This window comes from Nannospalax galili, unplaced genomic scaffold, assembly GCF_000622305.1.
Source record: "Nannospalax galili isolate Female #2095 unplaced genomic scaffold, S.galili_v1.0 scaffold576, whole genome shotgun sequence".
In the NCBI taxonomy this organism is placed as follows: Eukaryota; Metazoa; Chordata; class Mammalia; order Rodentia; family Spalacidae; genus Nannospalax; species Nannospalax galili.
The window spans coordinates 2,747,881-2,759,599 of record NW_008339223.1 but is presented as its reverse complement, the minus strand read 5'-3'; the positions used below and the strand labels follow the sequence as shown (position 1 = coordinate 2,759,599).

Here is an 11,719-nt window from a genome sequence, read left to right as displayed (position 1 = left end):
AAGAACTAACAGCTTTTGACCAATAGGGGAAATGCCAACCTAAGCAGGCAGACCTGCCCTCTCAGCTACCCTGAAGAAGAAAAACTCCTCCCTCTCCTTCAAAAACATTCCTGCTTTGTAAGGACAGGTATGCCTACTGGACATGCACACCTGATTAGATGGAAGCAGTGGTTACCTTTCTGTACCCCCAACCCCACCCCAGTAGCATTAGAAAGCTTCAGTGACAAGAAAAAAAAAACAGGACTGGGTGTGTAGTGATTAAGAACTTGACCTGGTTATCCTGACCAATGAAAGCAAGATTAACTAGGCAAGAGGAATCAAAGACCTTGCTATTCTACCCTTTAGGTTATAATGGGGATGAACTGGAAGAGGGAAGAGAGCCCTGGGCTGAAGAGCTAGGAAGGGCTGGATGGATCGCTGGAAGTCTAGTCGGCTTAGTTTTTGTACTGGAAGGGCTCATCTCCAGTCTCATTAAGAAGATATGTGCAGATGATAGCTTCTGTCACTGCAAAAGGGTCACAATCAGCAGAAGGGCTATGGTCTTCAAAGTAACCCTTCTTCTGGCCGACAGTCCAGGAAAGCGGATGCTAGCGCCACAGTTGGCAATGCCAGCAGAAAAGTCTTTGATGTTGGAGGTTTCATGGAATCCAGTCAGATCCCTTGGGATCATAAGCACGAATGTGGTATTGGTGCCATTTAGTTCCTCAATGGCCTCCTCAGTGTACTTCAGACCACTTTCCTCCCGCATGGCTTGGTGCTAAAGTTGGTATGGCAATCTGCACCATTCCAGTTCCCAGGAATGGGCTTAGGATCAAAGGCTGCTATCACTCCAAAGTCTTCACATACATGATATAAGGTGAAACGGGCCACCCAAAGATGATCTCCCATGCAGATTCCTTCACAGAGTCCTACTTGGAATTCCCACTGGGCAGGCATGACCTCAGCATTTGTCCCCATAATTTTGACACCAGCATTCAAGCAGACTGGTAGAGCCTCCACACTATCCCTGTCTTAGACTTTGTCGACCCCAACACCACAGTAATATGAACCTTGAGGCCCAGGGAAACCATTGGAGGGCCAACCAAAAAGATGCTCATCTATTCCCATGGGAGTATATTCCTGTTGCATTCCGAACCAGGATTGCTGGCTGCTCACCATATCCTTTATCCGTTTACAGGTGTGCAGTAAATTGGTCTCTGCAGGCTTCTGGTTATGCTTGAAAACTTCACAGAACACCAGAAACATGGCAACAAGGATGAGATACATGTTACTGTTGGGGCTTTCAGACTGAAAAGTACTAGAGCCATCAAGATTCCACTCAGGTAATTCTTCTACACACTTGGGCTCACAGTCCAGCCTGCGGTCTTGCATCAGCAGTCCTTCCCCAGTACCCATCAATCCAGACATACATGGCTTGAACTTTCTCACCCTGAGGCAGGAACATATACATTTGCTTGATGCCTTGTTCAAGTGGGAACTTGCTGAGGTGTCCACAGTGGAAGGTGTTCTGGGGGGCAGTTGGACAGGTGGCTGGACAGGCAGGAGAGGGAGGTAGAGATGGAGAGGAGGCCAGTGTGCAATCAGACCCTCACTCTTCTCCCATTCTTCGCTCTGCCCCAAACGTTAATTTTTTTTCTTTTAAAAGTATACTTTTCTTGAAATGTCTAAAAACCATCCCTCCTTTATCTTACAGTAAAAAAGTAGGCATCATTGGCATTTCACAATAATGGCAGAATTATGTATTGTGTGTAATACTGAATTCTGTGTATATATTAGCTTATATACCTAAGAGTACCTTGAGGGGTCAACATTAATATTTAAACCAAAATACTGTTGGTAAAATATTATTGTAATTCTGATAGTCATTTTAAATAACAACAATATACTTTCTTATGTCTTTGGACAAAGATCAGAAAATGTGATAACAATTTAAATTTTTTTATAGACAGGCACCACTCTACACATTGTCAAAACTCAAGGCCTTGTACACACGTGGTTGGCAGGCCAACTTGCCAAATGAGCTACATTTCCAATGCCTGTTTTGTTTTTGTTTGTTTCATTTTGTTTTCTGCTTTTTTTAAAACATGGGACATCTCCCAACTGGTCTTGAACTCCCTACATAGACCTAACTGGCTTCTAACTTGTGGCGACCCTCGTCTCTCTTCCTCCAAGGGTCTACCATATCATGGCAGGTACAGGAGCTGAACAACCCTCTGGGTACTATGTCTCAGCTGGGAAGCTCACTGCTAGTTATGAGGTTCTGACACCATTAGCAGAAAACACCCTATGAAGGTTCCTGAGGGACTGAATTCAGTGGTTTTGTCTGTCTGATGAAAAACATATTAATTCTCCAACAATTCCCTTAGGAATTCCCCTAGGGAATAACATACAATACAAAACTGACCCAATTGAATAACAAGTTAACTAGATGACAAAGGAAAAGAATTTCCATAAACTTCCTGGCCTTGCAACCTCAATTTCAGTTTAGTTTGCTATCAAAAGTTGATTTAAGTAAGGCAAGCCTAGCAAATTAATTAAGGCAGATTTTTACTCCCAGTTACTTGAAAAGCTGAAGCAGGAAAATTGCAAATTCATGACTAGCCTGGTTAACTTAATGACACCCTGCCTCAAAATAGAGATGAGGGAGGGAGGTAGGGAGGGAGGGTGAGAGAGAGAGAAACAAAGGAAGGAAAGAAGGGGAAGGGAAAGGAGGGGAAGGTAGGGGAGGGGAGGGGAGGGGAGAGGAGGGGAGGGGAGGGAAAAGACTTGGGCCAACAAAACATCTCAGCTGGTAAAGGCACTTGCCACCATGCCTAATCACCTGAAATTGATCCTTGAAACCTACTTGGTGGAAGGAGAAAACCAACTCCTTCAAGTAGTCCTCTGACCTCCATATGTGTATTGTGACTCACGCCCCCAATTAACTGATTTAAATGATAAAAAAAAATAAAGAAAAATATTAATTACAATATTTCAGAGTTTACATTTCAGAAAAAATGTACATATTTTAAGATTTTATTTTTATTTTAAATTATATGTACATATGGTTGTCTGTGTGTATCAAGGCCAGGGAAGGACATACGATCCTTTTATGTTTTTCTTTAATCGTTTTTATTTTATATAATTGTACTGCCTACATGTATGTAAATGTACATGCAATGCCCACAGAGGTCAGAAGAGGGCATCAGATCCCCCAGAATTGGAGTTAGGATGGTTTTTTAGCTGCCATGTTGGTGCTGGGAGTCAATCCTGGGTCCTCTGCAAGAGCATGAGTCATCTCACCAGTCCCTTGATTCTTTTCTGAGCTGGAGTTACAGGAGGGTGTGACCCACAGATGTGCATGCTGGGAACCAAACTCAGGTCCTCAGCACATGCTCTTAACTGTTAAGTCATCTCTCCAGCCCAGAAAAATATTTTTAGACATTATTAAATATAATTGCAGATGTTAAAATATCAAAAAAAAATCTTCAGAGCTTTGTTGAATAGCTATTTATGAAATTTACTACAGCCTAAGTCATGACTTAATAGCTTGTTTTTCCAGCCTGTTTTTGAGGCAATGTCTCATGTAGTCCAGGCTGTCCTGAAACCCACCAAGTAGTCAAGGATGGCCTTGAACTCTTGATCCTCCTGCTTCTATCTCCCAAGTGCTGGGATTACAGGTGTATACCACTGTGTCCAACCTTGTGTATTATTTGTAAACCATTTTTAAAGTCAAACTCACATTAACAATATTTATATCCTACTAACCTCTGTTTATTTTAGTAAAGAAAATAGGGAGTGGGGTGTTCTACTTTGTTTCTCTGAAAGGACTGAAAAACTTACAGGGCAAAACACACAAAACTTGGATGTGATTAATAACCCTCTGTATTAATACAAAACAGTATCTGATTTTAAAAACATGTTGACTGCTTTGCTAAGAAACCCTTCCATAGGGACAGTCACTTTCATTACACTGACTAACCAATTAATGATCTTAATTGAAACACATTTGGAAAAGTTGAACAGAAGAAATCAGATTTGAGAATGGATATTAAAAGGCCAAATCCAGACTTAAAGATGCTTAAGAGTGAGCTTCACCCACTGTCAAGTAGTTTGTTTCTTTGCTTGTTTGTTTGTTTTGAGTCAGGATCTTTTGTAGCTGAGGCTGGCATCTAACTAGCTATATATCTGAGGTTGACCTTAAACTATTGAGCATACTACCTCTACCTCCTGAGTGTTGGGATCACAGACATATACCTGTCACACCTGGTTTTGTATGGTGCTGGAGGTGGAACCCAGGGCTTCATGCACACTAGGCAAGCCTTCTCCCTGCTGGGATACTTTTCATTCCCTCTAAGCATTTCTACGGGCTCTTTCCTTCAAGTAAACACCCTATGTTAACTCATATTTAATATATTTGGAGTAATAAACTATAGTAAGTGTATTCAGTTCAATTTTATATATCCAGATTAATTCACCATTCCTCCTTAATTACACGTTACCCGCCAGGTTTCACGTCCTTAATTGTGTAACTCTTTTACCATGGGGGTTAGTGGAGACAGAGCCTCACTACACTTAGAATTGTGTAATTCTAAGGACATTAGCATGATCCTTTATTCAGCCTACATGCTGGAGAGGAGCCACAGCAGCATAAGCACAATATGCCACTTTTTTAAAATTTTATAATTTTATGTGTATGAGTGTTTTGCCTGTATGTATGTAAGTACACTCATGTCATGCAAAGCCTGTGGAGGCTAGAAGAAGGCATCAGATCCCCTGAAACTAGAGTTAAGGATGGTTGTTTGTTAGTCATCAAATACAGGGTGTTGGGAATTTAACCCAGGTCTTCTGGAAGATCAGCTAGTGCTCTTAACTGCTGGGCCATCTCTCCAGCCCCCTACCCTCAAAAGAGTCACTTTTGAAAAATCTGAAGTATTTAAAAAGTATACATTTGAGAACTGGAGATCTAGCTCAGTGGTAGAGCACTTACCTAAGATACATAAGCAAGACCCTGGGTTCTTCCTACCTTCAGTACTGAAAAAAAAGGGGGGAGGGCACATTTGATCATTTTGAAACATACAAATCAAAATAAGATAAATTTTTGAGAGTAAATCTCAGCAATCCAAATTTGTAGCCCCCATCAATGCAAAAACACAACACTCACCTCAAAAGGGGTAAGAAATAGCTTAGAAGCAAATACAAGTGACCATGACCTAGAAATACAGATTTAGGTCACTCAAATTCTATGTTCCAATGCAGAAGCAATTTAAAGAAGAAAGCCATAAATCAAGACATTTTAAAAAATACATCAGAGAAATCATTAAATAGGGCTGATACAGCAAAGTGGAGAAATCTCAGCTATAGACGTCAGATGCTATCTAATGGCACTCAGCCTTTTAGTTGGTGGAAACTAGGGTTAAAACATGCCAAAAGAATCCTGTTAGTCACAGGATGTTAGGTTGGACACAGAGGTGGGCAAAAAATGACTGGGACTAAAGATAGAAGAAGAAAAATTATAATTAGGCTCTGGACCTGCAACATTCCAAACTCTCCACAATCATTGAAATTCTAATCAGTTAATCAGCCTTGCATAAGATTTGGTTTGAAGATGCAGGGTCGCCCTGCCCCCATCCACACACCCCTTTTGCGTTGTTGGCGATGATAACCAGGGCCTTATATCTGTTAGGCAAGAGCTCTACTACTGAGCTATCCTCTTAACCAGAAATAGACTTTTTCAATGGCTACTAGTTAACAATAATGCTCAATTACCATCAAAAGGAATGTGTTTTAGTTTTTTGTAATGAAAAAGTAAAAAATAAATTACAGTGGTAATAAATGGTAATGTCTCAAATTTCAATCTCATGCTGTAATAAATAATGGCTTTTTAGTAATAATGAAAACTAAGTACATTGTTACTTTTTTAGTTTTTTGATTTATCACTATTTTATTTGTATGAGTATTTTGTGCATGTAAGTGTATGACATGCATGCAATGCCCATGGAAGCCAAAAGAGGACATCAGATCCCCTAGAACTGGCATTATGGAGGTTGTCAACTGCTATGTGAGTGCTGGGAACCAAATCCAGGTCCTCTACTGAAACGGGGAGAAAGAGGTTCTTAGTCTCATTCATAAAAGAATTTAAGAATGGACCCAAATGGAAGCTTTTACAATTTTATTAGAATCTTAAAGAAAAATCCGCAAAGCAGGTGACCTGGTAACCTTGGCAGCTGCCTTGAGGAGGTGAAGAGTGGGAAGAAGGAAAGAAAATCATGAAGCTGTGCAGGTTTAGAGCCTGCATGGAGGTCAGACACGTGGCTGACTCGCAGCCACATGGCTGGGAGAATGAAGCTTTAAGAAAGGCATGAAGAAGAAAAGGAGAGATTATGCTTTCCTGAAGAGTTCAGGAAGGCACACAGACTTACAGAGACCTACATGGCTGTGACTGGTCTGGAAGTTTTGTGCGGCCCTGAGCTAGTTCCAGGCAGAAATATTCCCTACTTAATTAACACAGCAGGTGTTCCGCCCCTCTATTTAGCATAACCTGCTTTCCTGGGAGTGGTTCTATCACCATGTAATTGACCAGTGAGACTGGAAAAATGGGTCCTCCAACAGATAGACTAGACATTTTTTTATAGTCTGGACCAGTTAATATATGGGGCTTATTGATACTCTATCACTACAAGAAAAGCCAGTCTTCTTAAATGCTGAGCTATCTTTTCTTAAAAAAAAAAAAAAAAAAAAAGCTTCATGGCTGGGGGAATGGTTCAGACAGTAAAGTGTTTGTTTTGCAAACAACAACCCGAGTTTGATTCCCAGAACACACATAAAAATACTTGAAGTGAGGGCTGGAGATATGGTTCAGTGGTTAAGAACACTGGCTGTTCTTGCAGAAGAACCTGGGTTCGAATTCCAGCACCCACATGGCAGCTAACAACTGTCCTTAAATCCAGTTTCAGGGGATCTGATGGCCTCTTTTGTCCTCTGAGGGCATTGCATGACATGGGTGCACTTATATACATGCAGGCAATATACTCATACACATAGAAAAAAAAATACTTGACATCGTGATGGTGCATGCTTTAATCCTAAGCATAGGGCAGTCAGAAACAGGAGGATCACTGGGTCTCTCTGGCCAGCCAGTCTAGCCTAAATAGTGAGCTTCAGGCCAATGGGAGACCCTGACTCAATCCATAACACACAGACACATTAGAGACACAGACAGTTAGACAGCAGACAGACAGACAGACACACACACACACAAAGGTCCTCTTCACACTCACCCATAGGCTCTCATAATCTTTTGGATAAGATGTCTGCACAAAAGTCAAATTTATTTTTTAAATTATTTTTAAAATATTTTTTAAATATTTATTTTCATTCATTTTAATTTTATGTGTTCAAAACCTAGTGCTTCTTGGTCCTTCATGGCACAGCACTGTTCTGAGAGCCCACACGTGGGGCCTCAAGTCCCTTCCTTCCCTCCTTCATTCCTTCCTTCCTTCCTTCCTTCCTTCCTTCCTTCCTTCCTCTTTTCTTTTTTTTCTTTCCTTCCTTCCTCTTCCTCTTCTACCCAGCCCCTGAGGTGGTGACTTGCTAGGTAGCTCAGGATGGCTTCAAACACTCTCTACAGCCAGGCTAGTCTTGAATGCTCTATCCTTCTGTCTCAACCTCCATGTTTTGAGATTACAGCCATGTACCATCATACCCAGCTCATCTCAATTTCCAGACTTGCTGTCTGACATACTAACAGCCAAAGAGATTGCAGGATTTTTATGGCCTCCTGGGACTGTTTAATCTCCACTTTGAGTCACAAAATGCTTTTTGGTCATCTGGAAAGACTTAAAAAATAGTACATGGTAGAGTTTCCAAAGGGCTTAAAATCGTGCTTTTTACACACTGCTAAAACGTTTTCTATCCCTGCTCATCCAGCCACATTACATTTTTTCATATCCTGCTAACCAGTAAGGTTCAGACTACTCTGTGCTTCTTTACTGGATCTGCAACACTCTGTTGGGGTTCAAAGTTCAAATCAGTATTCATAGCATCTAATCCTCCTCCTCTCTACCACTATCTAAAATCCTGTAGAGCTACCAAGACAACTCAGTTGGTAAACTGCCTGCTTTTCAAGCATAGGAACCTGAGTCCAGATCACTAGCATTGATATAAAAGTTAGGAACGATGGTACAAGTCTATAAACCCACTGCTGGAGATATGGAGACAGGCTGAGCCCTGGAGCCCATTGGTCAGTAAGCCAAATCAATAAGCTCCAGGTTTGGTAAGAGATCTGTCTCAAAAATCAGGATGAAGAGCTACTGAGGAAGAGACCTTACCTTGACCTTTGGCCTCCACATATACATGCACACATAAGTGTGAACAGTTGCACATACATGCTCATATACATGAATATATACATACACTATACACACACAAAACAATCATGTAGCCCATGTCAAGCCAATACCTGTGTTACCCTCTTATTAGAATATGCCCATCTCGGGTAAATAAGATGGCTCAGCTGGTGAAGTCACATGCTACTATGACTAATGACCAGAGCTCAGTCCCTTGAACCCATATGGCAAAAGGAGAGACCAAACTCCTGAAAGCTATCCTCTACCTCCTTCAGAATGCCATGGTACATATGTGCAGGTGTGTTACACACACACACACACACACACACACACACAGTAATAATTTTTTATATTTTATTTATTTATTTTTATTTTTATGTGTATGAGTGTATTGCCTGCATGTATGTAAGTGCACCCATGTCATGCAATACCTGAGAAGGTCAGAAGAGGGTGGTGGATCCCCCTGGAACTGGAGTTATAGAAAGTTGTTAGCTACCATGTGGGTGCTGGGAGTCAGACCTGGGTCCTCTGCAAGAGCAACCAGTGCTCTTAACTGCTGAGCCATCTCTCCAGCCCCACTAATTTTTTTTTTTAAAACAGAATGCCTGGGGCTGGAGAGATGGCTCAGCAGTTAAGAGCACTGACTGCTCTTGCAGAGGACCCAGGTTCGATTACCAGCACCCACATGGTGGCTAACAACTGTCTGTATCCAGTTCCATGGAGATCTGACACTCTCCTCTGACCTCCATGGGCATTATACAGGTGCACTTACACACATACAGGCAATACACTCAAACACAAAAAAATAAAAATAATAAAATATTTTTTAAAAGAGCACGCCTGGAGTCCCAGCACTTGGGAGGCAGAGGCAGGCGGATCTCTGTGAGTTCAAGGCCAGCCTGGTCTACACAGTGAGTTCCAGGATAGCTGGGGCTACAGGGAGACCTGTCTCAAAAAGCTAAAAAAAAAAAAAAAGAACATGCCTTATCTCAACCACCACTTTGAGCCTTCTGAGATTCCATGATCTCAATTCTATAACAAGTCTCAAATACATTTCTTTCATGCAACAGAATCTTTTTGTTCCAGTACTCTAGTCCAGTCTTTTTCTCAATGTCTCTGCTGAAGGCAAATGATCAAAATGCAACATCTCTGCTGTTCAGATAAATGAGGTTTTATTCTGCACAGACTATCCAATAGACCTTGAACATTTACATATTTAGGTATAATTTAAAATGAATTCTACCACAAAGTAAATGTCATTTTATGCAATCTCACTTTGCATTATATGAGTCATGCAGAGGAACAGAAGGATTACGGGATAGAGTCCAAGTAAGCCAACAAGCACTGTGCCACACAGGAGCAGCTGAGAATCTGGTAGTTATTCAATCCACAAGGCTGTATGTCTCAGGAGTCCCAGTCTGGTGTGTTGCAGGACTGGAGGATTCATGGAGATCTGGTGGTCTTCAGTCTATGCTAGAATCCAAAGAAGTTGATTCTAATATCAGCAAAGTAATGTCACAGAAGCAAGATAAATAAACTCACCAGTGAGACTAAAGGCAGAAAACAAAAGGTAGACGCTCTCTTTTGCCATGTCCTTTTATATGCGCTGCTACCAGAAGGTGCATTTAAAGTGGTCTTCTGGTTTCAAATAATCTGATCAAGAAAGTCCCCCTTACATTTTAAATCCAGTCAAGTTACCAATGAAGATTAGCCATCACAAGTCCACCCTTTGTCAACTTGAAAAGAGATTACATTTCCTTATATAAGGACTAATTTTCAAATGAAAACAATAGCAAGGTCATAATTTTACCTAACATTATATAAATATTCCACATACAACTACAAATGCATTATATGTTTTGGAATAAGGTGTAAGCTCCCTTGAGGAATGCTAGTCTTTTACAGTCTCATAACTTAAATATGATAATATAGATTTGCAACACTTAACCACTATTATCTCAGTTTATTATACATTATATGATAGAGAAAGAAAACACAAATATCTGCTTAATATATGTGTATATATGAACAAACATTAACAAAATTACATGTCAATCATAATCCTTGTTTCTGAAACTGGTCATGTGGCCTTAGCCACTACCTGTAACTACCTTCCTCTGCTATCCATTCATTACCTCCTCTAACCTCATTGAGCACCTCAGCAAGTATTGGCTATTTTCCTGGAGGGGGGACCCATACCTTCATCCCTGAAGGGTCTGGGCCACTTGCCATCCTATCCAGAACATGGTAGTTTGGATGTGGTATCTCCCCAAATCTCCTCCAAGTATTTGAATATTTTGCCCCAGTTGGTACCACTGTTTGTGGCAGTCTAGGAGGTGCAGTGGTGCTGGAGGAAACACATTCCTGGGGGAAAGTTCATAGCCCTGCTCCATTATCAGTTTGTCTCTTTCTGCTTCCTGTGCCCCCTTAAGGATGTGAGTACTCAGCTTTCTGTTCCAACTGCCTCCTACCATGAAATAAATCTGTTTTTTTCCTTTTTTATTGAATTTTTGAGAATTTCATACAATATATTTTGGCCATATTTAGATTCGTCCCCATAAAATGAAGGAAATCTTTTAGGGGCTGAAGAGATGGCTCAGCAGTTAACAATGCTGACTGTTCTTGTAAAAGACCCAGGTTCAAATCCCAGCACCCACATGGCAGCTAACAACTGTCTGTAACTCGTCCCAGGGGATCTGACAGCCTCTTCTGTCCTCCGCGGGCATTGCATGACATGGCTGCACTTACCTACATGAGGCAATACACGCATATACATAAAATAAAAATAATAAATAAAATATTTTTTAAAAATGAAATGTCTTTTTAAAAACTTCAAAGTGCATTTTTTGGTCTTGAGTTAAATAATACCAAGCAAAAGCCTTGTTATTTGGACTGTGAGAATTGCATAGTTACTTTCTTATCACTTGATAAAATTCTTGACAAATAACAGTTTTAATCATGTGATATGTGTGTGTTTGTGTACATGCCTATGGGTGTGTGTGGAGGCCAGAAGAGTTAGATCCTTTTGGAGCTAGAGTTACAAGTGGTTGTTACCTGCCAGATGTGGCTACTGGGAACTAAACTCAGGTCCAGCAATGCTTAATTACTGAGCCAACTCTTCAGCCCCGAGTTTTCTAATTTAAAGAAACAACTTTGTCCTATGGAACAAATCGTTCCTAGAGGGATCTAGGCCTTAGGAGAAAGCCTGAGAGCATCTGATTCTCCTCTGACGTGGGCCTCTGTGGGAGCTCCTGAAGACAAAAGCAATCTGGCCACTCCAATATAAAACCAAAAGAGAGAACTGGAAGCTTAGATGAACCAGCTTTTCATGCCCAAAAAGTAAACCACAAAGGCACATAAAGTTTACAAAAACAAGCAGACCTAAACTTGAA

At 40.9% G+C, this 11,719-nt stretch overlaps 1 pseudogene; it reads right to left on the bottom strand.

Moving 5' to 3' along the window:
- Window positions 1-434: 434 nt before the first annotated feature.
- LOC103734766 lies at window positions 435-10,559 on the bottom strand (annotated as a pseudogene).
- Window positions 10,560-11,719: the final 1,160 nt, after the last annotated feature.